General features: G+C 33.7%; 1 protein-coding gene across 2 annotated transcripts in view; it reads left to right on the top strand.

Annotated features, from left to right (window-relative positions):
- Positions 1-12,909, top strand: part of LOC143230053 (delta-sarcoglycan-like) — a 121,508-nt gene that overhangs the window by 69,783 nt on the left and 38,816 nt on the right. The window contains exon 1 of one of the 2 annotated variants that reach the window (XM_076463050.1): positions 2,900-3,308. The exons of the other annotated variant lie outside the window; for it this stretch is intronic. The gene's annotated coding sequence lies outside the window, so the exon portion shown is untranslated. Of the gene's footprint in view, positions 1-2,899; positions 3,309-12,909 lie in introns of those variants that run through there. 2 annotated transcript variants of the gene reach the window in all.

Consider the following 12,909-nt stretch of genomic DNA (forward strand, 5'->3'; position numbering starts at 1 on the left):
TCGTTTCCAGTCGATTTCTCTGTTGAATACTACTTAAAAGTAACTTATATTTTTAGTATCTATATCATTTTGTATTTGAATAATGGCAGTTGTTGTTTCTAGCTCGATTTCTGTTTCTGTTTCTAACCTCTTGATAGCTATTGTTTCCAGCTTTACTTCTGATAGAATTTTTACCTTATGATAGCTTTTTTCCTGACTTTATTTCTTAAGGTGCTTTCCAAAAACATCAGTTTACCGAGCTTTACCTTTGTTTATATTTTTATCCAATGCTAGATATTATTTCTAATTTTGTGTCTGTTTGTGTTTTTATATAACGTTAGCTGTTGTTTCTAACTAATGGAGAAAAGATTTTCCCAACTCATTTTCTGTTTGTTTAAGGTTAGCTGCTATTTCTATTTCTCTTTGTGTTTTAAATTAATAGTAGTTGTTATTTCTGATTGTATATTTATCTAATGGTAACTGTTGTTTTCTGTTCCTCTCTGTGTCTCTATAAAGCGATAACTGTTGTGTCTAGTTCTACTTTTGTCAGTAGCTCAGCGGTATGTCTGCGGACTTACAACGCTAAAAAACCGGCTTTCGATACCCGTGGTGGGCAGAGCACCGAGTGTCCATTGAGTAGCTTCGTGCTTAATTTAAAAACAAACAACAATTTTACTTTTGTTTTAGGCCCGGCATGGCCAAGCGCGTTAAGGCGTGCGACTCGTAATCCGAGGGTCGCGGGTTCGCATCCCCGTCGCGCCAAACATGCTCTGCCTTTTCAGCCGTGGGGGCGTTATAATGTGACGGTCAATCCTACTATTCGTTGGTAAAAGAGTAGACCAAGAGTTGGCGGTGGGTGGTGATGACTAGCTGCCTTCCCTCTAGTCTTACACTGCAAAATTAGGGACGGCTAGCACAGATAGCCCTCGAGTAGCTTTGGGCGAAATTCCAAACAAACAAACAATACTTTTGTCTTAATCTAGCAGCGGCTGTTGTTTCTAGCTCTGTTTCTGTTTGTAATTTTATGTAAAGGGAGCTGTTGTTTCTAACTCTGTATCTTTATTTTTTCTACGTATTGGTAGTTTTTATCGCAAATCTATTTTTTTCTAATTTTATATTATATTTGTTGTTGTTTCTAACTTCATTTCTATGTGTGTTCTTACTTAATAGTTGTTTTAAGTTCTCTTTTCTTGTGTTTTTACCTAATGGGAGCAGTTGTTTCTAACCCTGCTAGAGATAGCTGTTTTCTTCCTTATATTAGTTTATATTTTTAACCAATGGTGGCTGTTACTTCCGAGTTTTATTTCTTTTTATATTTTAACCGAGTGGTAGCTTTTGTTTGTACCTCAATTATTCTTGTTATTTTTATAGAAGTGTAGTAGATATTTCCAGCTCTATTTCTGTTTTGTTTTCTTTTTTTTTTTACGAAATGGTAACTGTTGTTCGTGCCTGTATTTTTGTTTATGTTTCTAGGTAATGTTTTTTTTTTTTTTTTTTAAATTCTTTAGTCTTTGTATTTTTACTTAATGGTATACGGTGTCCCCAACCCTATTTATAGTTTTTACTCAATATAGTTTCAAACTACATTTTTCTATAAAGTTAGCTTTTACTTTTTACTTTATTTCTCTTTATAAATTTAAAGAATAATAGCCAATAGTTTTATTAAAAGTTTTACTTGATCGTAGCTGTATTTTCTATCTTCATTTTTACCTAATGGTAGGCGGTATTTCTAACTCTATTTGTGATTCTGTTTTTACCTAAATTTAGTTATATTTTGTCACTATTTCTTTCTATATTTTTATCTAACGGTAATTGTTGTTTTTAGGTATATTTATTTTGTATTTTTGATTACTATTAACTATTGATTCTAAATCTATTGATTTTTGTATTTTTACCTAATGGTAACTTTTCTTTCTTACTATATTTCCTTTTACATTTTTAATTAATTTCAGGTGATGTTCCAGCTTTTTTTCTGATTGTGTTTTTAACCTAATGGTAGCTGTTGTTTTAACTTCTAATTATTTTTGTGTATTTAGCTTATCATGGCGTGTTATTTCTAACTGTTTATACTTTTACTTTATATCAGATGTTGCACCTAGCTATAATTCTGATTTTGTTTTCATTTAACGGTAAACTTTTATTGTTTGTTTTTCCTACCTTATTATAAACATGATTAATATTCGTGTTTTTACGTAAACATCAGCTGTGTTTATAACTCTGCTCCTGTTTGTATTTTTCTTGTTTCTTTCGAACACATTTCCGTTTATATATTACTTCCAGTATCGAAGCTCCAATTCAAGCGTTATAAGCCCTCAGACTTCTCTTGGACAGTGACATCACAGTTGAAACGTTTAGGGTCTGATATTGTCGACTGATGAGTTACGTTTTTCATATGGTTGTATCTTACATGAATATGCTTACAGGTTTTTTTTGAATGATGGACTAGAGTAACTGGTTTGTATTGGATTCCCTGGAACCTTAAGTTTCAAATAAAAGCTCATTTGTAACGTTTATGTAACATAGTTTTTATTTTTGACAGTTTCACATCTGAAATTGAACGTAAGTTCTGTGGTATATATGTGGACTTGTAAAGTGGGAGTGATTAGCAGTAAATGGAGATTTATAGATGAGAGATTGAAAGTATAAAAAGGTGGTAAAATCCCGGTTTTAATGTATCTGTATGATATAACAATTCATTAACACGTTAAGTACACATTAAGTAAAAATCTCTTTTGATGTATCGCTATTAACTTACATTCTATTCTAAGCCTACTCTTTTCGGACTTGTCACTCAGTCTTCTGTGCAGCGGTAAAGACGGCAAGAGTATTCTACTTTTCCGTCCTTATCACATGAAACAAACGCATTAAGACGTTTCTTAAGGCTGAAAAGGACGCAATTAAACCACACAGATGTGTACTACGATTACGACACGTGATATTCACAGCAAGTAAGTTGTGGCCCAAGTTGGCACTAAATCCTCTACCAAAACAAGCACAGTCCTTACCGCCAAACAATGTTCGTCTACGACTGAGCGAGCAAGCAAGCATGCGAACCTAGTCTGGCCGCTGGCCAAGGCAGACACGTCTTCATTCCTTGTCTGGCAAACGGTGAACTTCAAGCACCGCCATCACGCTTATTGTATCTATCCGGTGTTGAGTGCCTAGTTAGCCGAGAGTCTTGCCTTGTTCTCAGCTATCTTGAAGACAATAAGGCGTGGTGGCCCCCTGCAGTTACATTTCCGTAAATACTTTAGCGACCATACCACCCTGTGAGGCGAGTCATAAACAAGAACGGGAACGATACACGAAGTTGTTTCTTATTATTATCGGTAAGTTTCGTACCGTCGGTTTCTTAGGATCACGAAGTCAGTCTTACATGACAAATGTCCTATTTGATTAACCAAGAGTATAGCGTAGTTCTACACTTAAACAACCTATCAGCGTTGCTAATATAATTTTAGCATTGAATAGTAACTAACAGAACAATAGTTGAATTTCTTCTGTTAATTAAAAAACAACTTTTCCAACTAAAATAATTTCCGACTGATATATTCAACTGATATGTTTGAGCTTATCTGAGTAAAATAATTCATTCGGTAAATATAGTTAACAGATTTAGAGTGGGGGTAGGGTGGTGGATTCTCATTAGAATAACGCCAGTAATTATATATAAAGAGAAACCAGTGTATTTTCTTAAGTAAGGTCATAGCATAGGGTACATATTCAACAAATAATTGTAAATAGATTTCGTTTAAAATGAAGTTCAATAGTTAAACCTAACAAATATATTGATTTGTCTTTCTGACTAACATAATACGTCAAATAAACATAATGAATAAAATATATAGGCGGGTTTTATTATCATACCCGAAAATGTTTTCGAGTTTTGCCTTTTCTTTATAACTGTCATGACTATTATTCTTAGTGAATCAGAACTTTCAGAACGCTGGTGTATGTAACGCTTATTAGATATATATAAACATTTCTAATTAACTTGAAATCTCCTAATGGTTTTCTTCGTTTAAAATAAAATAATACTGCGTTAGTTGTGCTGCCTCTCGGTGAGTCAGTTGTAGGTCTTATGGATTACGCCACTCAAAATCGGGTTTCGAAACCCGTGATGGGTAGAACACATTTAACCCATTGTTTAGCTTTGTGTTAAACACTAAACGAACGGTAAAATGAACGCAGGTATCCTTTATTTCTAAAGCTTATTTTATTGAACGTGTCACAAGCTACATCACTAACTATTTACACTTGGGGTAGGTACTGACCATCACCGTAATACCTCATTTCCTGTGCACGTGTGGTCCATATTTGAACTTAAGATTCGCCTTAGTAACTTTCTCTAAACGTAAACAAAAAACATCACCATTGCATATTCTTATTTTTTGTGTGTGAAATTTGGCTGCTTTATAAGAAAAAATGAAAGAAAAAGCCATATCATTGCGGTATAATTATATTCGCAAATCTATGGGGCTATTCGACGTATCACAAACGGACCATGTTAAACAATCTGACTGAAGTAGCTTTCTCCACATCTAAACGTTGATTAAAAAACCAATTGTCCTGGTCAGTCACTTCTATTGGATTTGATTTAAGACACGCCTACTGTTATTAATGATTTTAGCATTTTGGTCAAGGCAGCTCTAAAGTTTTCTTTTAAATGAGTTGTGTACATAGGTTTCTGGTGAAATTGGAATATAAATTTAAAACGTTAACTGATCAACGTGTGTGTGTGTTATTTCTTTTGCTGGGTTCATTGTATTCCTTGTCCATTTATTGATAGCAGCGCCATCTGTTGTTAATTATTCGATGTTTATGTATTATTAACACCGTATATCTAGAATGTTATCAGTACTTTTAACTGTTATTTATCTATCTATATATACATATATATTAATAACGTTTGGCTGTCGAGATTCATGGCTGCACTGCTGTTTTCCAGTTTATGTTAGTGGCGCCATCTGTTGATATTAATTAGTGTACTGTTAAGTATTCTTTACTTACACATTGGTTGCTTCAGCTGTTTAGACCATTGAATTTACTGTTAAGTGTTTTATTTTTTATACATTAGTGACTCCATCTGTCTACATTGTTAGCCGTGCTGTTCATTATTATCTGTTTATATATACATACATATATATATATATTAGTATTTATATCTATTTACATTGTTGACTGTGATGTTTGACAGTTCTCTCACATACTTGATGACGAGAAACCCACTTGGAACAAAAATGTATTCCAGAACGACTGGTATAGGTATTAACACTTTAATTAATAAGCAGAGAACAACGTTTCGTCCTTCCTAGGTCATCTTCAGGTCAACCATGCTCGTTTTTAAAACTTTAAAAATATATGACTTTTAATTTCGACTATCTTTCTTCCTGGAGTTTCGCCTATTGCACTTTTTTTAGTTCTGGACTCTCAACTTCTGGCAGTGTAATTGCCCAGCAGTGCAGAAATATCTTCTTTCAATAGGCGGTGAAACTCAATGGCGCAAGTTTCGACGTGTGGTCAGCTCAAATTTGTCCATTCGGTGTAGTGAAGCCTAACGTTTTACTTCATGAGAGTCTATTACGGCTTATTTTTAGCATCACTGCATCCTCTTGCATCATCTATTATCCAATAATCATGACTGTTCAGCTAGTGTTTATCAATACGTTATTCTTGCCAATGAATTGGAAATCTACAATACTTGATTTTAATATAATATGTTGTAAAGTGTTACATTAGTGTGTTTATATTTCGTTTACTGAGAAATGTAAAATTAATTTAATGAGTTTTGCCGTCTCGACATGTAGACTGCTGTTTTAAACTGACTCAATCCTTATTTTAGTTGAGAAAAACAGAATATTTCCATTCTGACGATACCGTTTCCAGGTGGGAAAGATAGAGGCTTCTATTCTTAGGAGTTTTTCTTCAACTAGGGAAGATGGAGTATTCCATTCTCAGGATATTGTCGGTTGATTCACTATGAACAGTTAATTTATCAGTTTCTGACGTATTCTCCATGTTTTCTGCACTTCTAACTGTTTCATATGACTGTCATCCTTTTACTATTTCCTGAAGGCTTTTTCCTGTAGTTCCTGGTAATATGCCTTTATAAATTATAGTTGAAAAAAAACCTTCCATGTTGTAGTTAACATCTCCTATTCTAAGTAAACAACTGTAAATAGTCATATGAGTTGCTCCTAACCTCCGCTAGAGAGAGCTAATGATTCTTTGGTTATGCTTTTCGATATTAATCTGCATCTTAACTAACACAACTACCATTCCGACTGGAGAGCCATTTTAAAAATGCACAACACCTTTGATTTCACCTGAGTCATACATTCTTATCCATTATAGCAGCCATGAATTGATCGTATGCCAACGAATTTACAATTCTTTTTTGGAGCCTTCGGGTTTGATAAGTGGACAGTTTTCCCTCATCTTTAGCAATTTCGCCTAAGCTTACATCCTTGTTCCATATGGTGTTTATAAACATTGTTTAGAAAACATCCATCCCATGTGACTTTCCAAATACGTTTGATAAGTTGGCTGGCTGAATGATATAGGCAGCAAAGCTCCTAAATGCTCTTAGATGGTCTTTTTCTAAGTTAGCAACAAGATGGATAACTCCTTTAACACTCCATCCATTTACTTTAGAAATTATTTCAACTTGTGTTTCATAATATGTCTCCAATAGTACTATTCCATAATAGTTTTTTATTTTATCAATTGTATGAATTGGTTGATCTAGTCTTCTAAATTCCTTACCTTGATGTAGTAGTGATTTATTTAGAATAACTCAAGAAAATCCTGACGTTTTATGTGGTACAAAAATGTATTATCAGGTCTAGTATAGGTGGGCTCCCATATTTTAAATGTCATAGTTAAGAACATTTGTGGTTCTAATTCATGAGCATATGAAGAGAGTCAGTTTTATCCTTTCATTTTCCAATTCCGTTTCCAGATATCCTGACGACATAATTCTTTTTTACTTCGTTAACCTTGATGTTAAACATTTCTTTCTATAAATCATTTATTTTCATTTTGTCTTCATCAATTTATTTTACTGTAAGGCCCGGCATGGCCAAGCGTGTTAAGGCGTGCGACTCGTAATCTGAGGGTCGCGGGTTCGCATCCCCGTCGCGCCAAACATGCTCGCCCTCTCAGCCGTGGGGGCGTTATAATGTGACGGTCAATCCCACTATTCGTTGGTAAAAGAGTAGCCCAAGAGTTGGCGGTAGGTGGTGATGACTAGCTGCCTTCCCTCTAGTCTTACACTGCTAAATTAGGGACGGCTAGCACAGATAGCCCTCGAGTAGCTTTGTGCAAAATTCAAAAAAAAAAAAATTCACTGTAATTCTTAGTAAATATTACATTTATTGTTATAGTTTTTTTTCTATTAATGTACTGACTCTTCTTTATCTCATTGTGATCTATTTACAAGGCTCCCAGTGGAACAGACACATGTCTGCATACTTACAAACGCTATAAATCGAGTTTCGATACCTATGATGGGCAGAGCACAGCTAGCCCATTGTGTAGCTTCGTGTTTAACAATCTGTTTTTACTCTTCTGTTCTTTTCTTCCTTAATTTATTTCATCTGTCTTATAATATTTTAAAAAAGTTTTGATTGTTGTTTTCTATACTTCATCACTTTCAGCAAATTTCAAACCTCGCTTGGAATATCTATCGTCATTTTGGAATCTATTCTGGATTCCATTGTAATTTGATCCAAATAATCCCATTCTTAGATCAGTGTTTTTATGTTTTTTTTGTTTTTGGACGAAGTGGTTTTGATTATTCAGTAAAATGTAAATTTCAGTCAACGTAATGACAACAAGATGTTGTATTTCTTGTACTATAATTGTTGATTAACTTAATTACAGCCCAATGATATAGTGAGAGTCACAGGAGACGCTCGCTCATTTACCGATTATTTTCTGAAATAAGATGTGTCTCAGTAGGTATGACATAATCAGTTATTTTTATTAACACTTTCAGTAGGTATGACATAATTAGTTATTTTTATTAACACTTTCAGTAGGTATGACATAATTAGTTATTTTTATTAACACTTTCAGTAGGTATGACATAATTAGTAATTTTTATTAACACTTTCAGTAGGTATGACATAATTAGTTATTTTTATTAACACTTTCAGTAGGTATGACATAGTTAGTTATTTTTATTAACACTTTCAGTAGGTATTACATAATTAGTTATTTTTATTAACACTTTCAGTAGGTATTACATAATTAGTTATTTTTATTAACACTTTCAGTAGGTATGACATAGTTAGTTATTTTTATTAACACTTTCAGTAGGTATGACGTAATTAGTAATTTTTATTAACACTTTCAGTAGGTATGACATAATTAGTTATTTTTATTAACACTTTCAGTAGGTATGACATAATTAGTTATTTTTATTAACACTTTCAGTAGGTATGACATAATTAGTAATTTTTATTAACACTTTCAGTAGGTATGACATAATTAGTTATTTTTATTAACACTTTCAGTAGGTATGACATAATTAGTAATTTTTATTAACACTTTCAGTAGGTATGACATAATTAGTTATTTTTATTAACACTTTCAGTAGGTATGACATAGTTAGTTATTTTTATTAACACTTTCAGTAGGTATTACATAATTAGTTATTTTTATTAACACTTTCAGTAGGTATGACATAATTAGTTATTTTTATTAACACTTTCAGTAGGTATGACATAATTAGTTATTATTATTAACACTTTATGAAAAGATGAAGTGTATCACACTGTCTCTGAATAAAACTGCAGAGTTACGCGACATTTCAGTTCAGAGATCAAGAGATGGATAATATCCTCAAGCACAGAGTAAGATGTAAGGAACGTCAGTACCTTAGAAAAAAATGAAGGAATGGTATTCTCATTCCAAAAAAGTAAAGTAACAGGGGTTGTAAACAATACTTTAATGGAATGTATGAGGAATTAAAACGCTTTAGAAGAAATAAACCTCTTCCGTGGACTGATAAACGTAAATAGTGACACTACTGGTTCATATAGAACTACAACCATTTATCAGCACTCTACCATTGTCGTGACGGATAGTTAAGATCACATACCTTAAGAGTAATGAAGCAAGTATATGAAAATATCACGGTCGATTAAATTAAAGATAATGATGGATAGAAAATTAGTTCCAGTAGGGTTACCAAGAAGATGAAGACTGACAAAGTAGGTCCATCAAGTAGATGAAGATTGACAGAACGTTCCAAGATGAAGACTGACAAAGTAGTTCTATGAAGTAGATGAAGGTGAATAAAATGTTCCAAGATCAAAACTGACAAAGTAGTTCTATGAAGTAGATGTAGGTGGATAGAATGTTCCAAGATCAAAACTGACAAAGTAGTTCTATGAAGTAGATGAAGGTGGATAGAACGTTCCAAACTGAAGACTGACAAAGTAGTTCTATGAAGTAGATGAAGGTGGATAGAATGTTTCAAGATGAAGACTGACAAAGTAGTTCTATGAAGTAGATGAAGGTGGATAGAACGTTCCAAGATGAAGACTGACAAAGTAGTTCTATGAAGAAGATGAAGGTGGATAGAACGTTCCAAGATGAAGACTGACAAAGTAGTTCTATGAAGTAGATGTAGGTGGATTGAAAGTTCCAAGATCAAAACTGACAAAGTAGTTCTATGAAGTAGATGTAGGTGGATAGAATGTTCCAAGATCAAAACTGATAAAGTAGTTCTATGAAGTAGATGAAGGTGGATAGAATGTTTCAAGATGAAGACTGACAAAGTAGTTCTATGAAGTAGATGTAGGTGGATAGAACGTTCCAAGATGAAGACTGACAAAGTAGTTCTATGAAGTAGATGTAGGTGGATTGAAAGTTCCAAGATCAATACTGACAAAGTAGTTCTATGAAGTAGATGTAGGTGGATAGAATGTTCCAAGATCAAAACTGATAAAGTAGTTCTATGAAGTAGATGAAGGTGGATAGAATGTTTCAAGATGAAGACTGACAAAGTAGTTCTATGAAGTAGATGTAGGTGGATAGAACGTTCCAAGAGGAAGACTGACAAAGTAGTTCTATGAAGTAGATATAGGTGGATAGAATTTTCCAAGATCAAAACTGATAAAGTAGTTCTATGAAGTAGATGAAGGTGGATAGAATGTTTCAAGATGAAGACTGACAAAGTAGTTCTATGAAGTAGATGAAGGTGGATAGAACGTTCCAAGATGAAGACTGACAAAGTAGTTCTATGAGGTAGATATAGGTGGATAGAATTTTCCAAGATCAAAACTGACAAAGTAGTTCTATGAAGTAGATGAAGGTGGATAGAACGTTCCAAACTGAAGACTGAGAAAGTAGTTCTATGAAGTAGATGTAGGTGGATAGAATGTTCCAAGATCAAAACTGACAAAGTAGTTCTATGAAGTAGATGTAGGTTGATAGAATGTTCCAAGATCAAAACTGACAAAGTAGTTCTATGAAGTATATGAAGGTGGATAGAACGTTCCAAACTGAAGACTGAGAAAGTAGTTCTATGAAGTAGATGAAGGTGGATAGAACGTTCCAAGATGAAGACTGACAAAGTAGTTCTATGAAGTAGATGTAGGTGGATAGAACGTTCCAAGATTAAAACTGACAAAGTAGTTCTATGAAGTAGATGTAGGTGGATAGAATGTTCCAAGATCAAAACTGACAAAGTAGTTCTATGAAGTAGATGAAGGTGGATAGAACGTTCCAAACTGAAGACTGAGAAAGTAGTTCTATGAAGTAGATGAAGGTGGATAGAACGTTCCAAACTGAAGACTGACAAAGTAGTTCTATGAAGTAGATGAAGGTGGATAGAATGTTTCAAGATGAAGACTGACAAAGTAGTTCTATGAAGTAGATGAAGGTGGATAGAACGTTCCAAGATGAAGACTGACAAAGTAGTTCTATGAAGTAGATGAAGATTGATAGAATGTTTCAAGATGAAGACTGACAAAGTAGTTCTATGAAGTAGATATAGGTGGATAGAACGTTCCAAGATCAAAACTGACAAAGTAGTTCTATGAAGTAGATGTAGGTGGATAGAATGTTCCAAGATCAAAACTGACAAAGTAGTTCTATGAAGTAGATGTAGGTGGATAGAACGTTCCAAAATCAAAACTGATAAAGTAGTTCTATGAAGTAGATGAAGGTGGATAGAATGTTTCAAGATGAAGACTGACAAAGTAGTTCTATGAAGTAGATGAAAGTGGATAGAACGTTCCAAGATGAAGACTGACAAAGTAGTTCTATGAAGTAGATATAGGTGGATAGAACGTTCCAAGATCAAAACTGACAAAGTAGTTCTATGAAGTAGATGTAGGTGGATAGAATGTTCCAAGATCAAAACTGACAAAGTAGTTCTATGAAGTAGATGTAGGTGGATAGAACGTTCCAAGATCAAAACTGATAAAGTAGTTCTATGAAGTAGATGAAGGTGGATAGAATGTTTCAAGATGAAGACTGACAAAGTAGTTCTATGAAGTAGATGAAGGTGGATAGAACGTTCCAAGATGAAGACTGACAAAGTAGTTCTATGAAGTAGATATAGGTGGATAGAATTTTCCAAGATCAAAACTGACAAAGTAGTTCTATGAAGTAGATGTAGGTGGATAGAATGTTCCAAGATCAAAACTGACAAAGTAGTTCTATGAAGTAGATGTAGGTGAATAGAATGTTGCAAGATCAAAACTGACAAAGTAGTTCTATGAAGCAGATGTAGGTGGATAGAATGTTCCATGGAAGAGAGATGGTGAGTAGTGTAATACAAAAATGGATGTTTTTTATTGTTGAAAAATTGAAATTATTTTAGTTATGAAGAATATTCAGCTTTTACGTTGAGGAAGATATGAAGAAAGAGAGACCCAAAAATCTCTGTTTAAGTGATCTTATGATATTATGATCTTATGATATCGATAAGAATGAATTATTAGAACAAAACTCAGTCTGTGATAGAATAATACTCAAACATGTACAGTTGTTAAGAGGAGGAAGAACAAAATGGTGGAAAGTTATCTAGGAGGCTGATTTCTCACATTATTTCTACCAAAATGTTGGTATTAAAGTCAAAACGTTAAGTCTGCCCTTGGTATTTCAAAGTCTGTGGAGCAGAAACAAAACAACAAAAAGCAACTAGAAACATCGGCGTTGCCTTTTATATATACTTCACTATTCCCTTGGCGCTGTCCCAAAGGACTCTGGTACTTTGAAGAAAAGCACACACTTGTCATGGTCCAACATCATCAGATAAAGTTGGTTTTAAAGATAGAGGAAACATCGGCATTCCAATGTAACATAAAAAAATAGTACTTAGGAATAATAGAAACGTCACATGAGTACAGTAAGTGTTTATGAAAGCATGGAACATATATTACATGAAAATAGCCCTCTATAAAAAATATACATTTTATTACCCATCATACTTTTCAAAATACTGGATATTGGCGCAAAGCTACACAAAGACCATCGGCGTTAGCTAGTCTTAATTTTCGAGTTATGAACTAGAGGGAAGACAGCTAATAAATAAAAAAAAAACCACCTACCGCCAACTCATTGGTCATTCTAACCGAATACTGAGATTTGGCTGTCTTTTTTTAGAACGAGCCCACGGTCACAAAATATAGAGCGCGACTTTTGTGTTTGTGATAACAAGACGCAAAGAGTGGATCCCTGAATTATAGTACAATACGTTTACCATTACGTCACGCCAGAAGCGTGCAAAAGAAAACAAAATAAAATACCGAGTCGATGAATAATTCAAGTTATATATAAGAAAACAGAGCGTATAAAATATATATCAAGTATATGGATACAATAATAATGTTCTATTCATATTTTTATTTTATCTAGCCATACTTCGTAACTTACAGGGTCAGAAATATGAAAATTGTCTTGAACAGTACT

This window comes from Tachypleus tridentatus, chromosome 10 (genome assembly GCF_004210375.1).
Source record: "Tachypleus tridentatus isolate NWPU-2018 chromosome 10, ASM421037v1, whole genome shotgun sequence".
In the NCBI taxonomy this organism is placed as follows: Eukaryota; Metazoa; Arthropoda; class Merostomata; order Xiphosura; family Limulidae; genus Tachypleus; species Tachypleus tridentatus.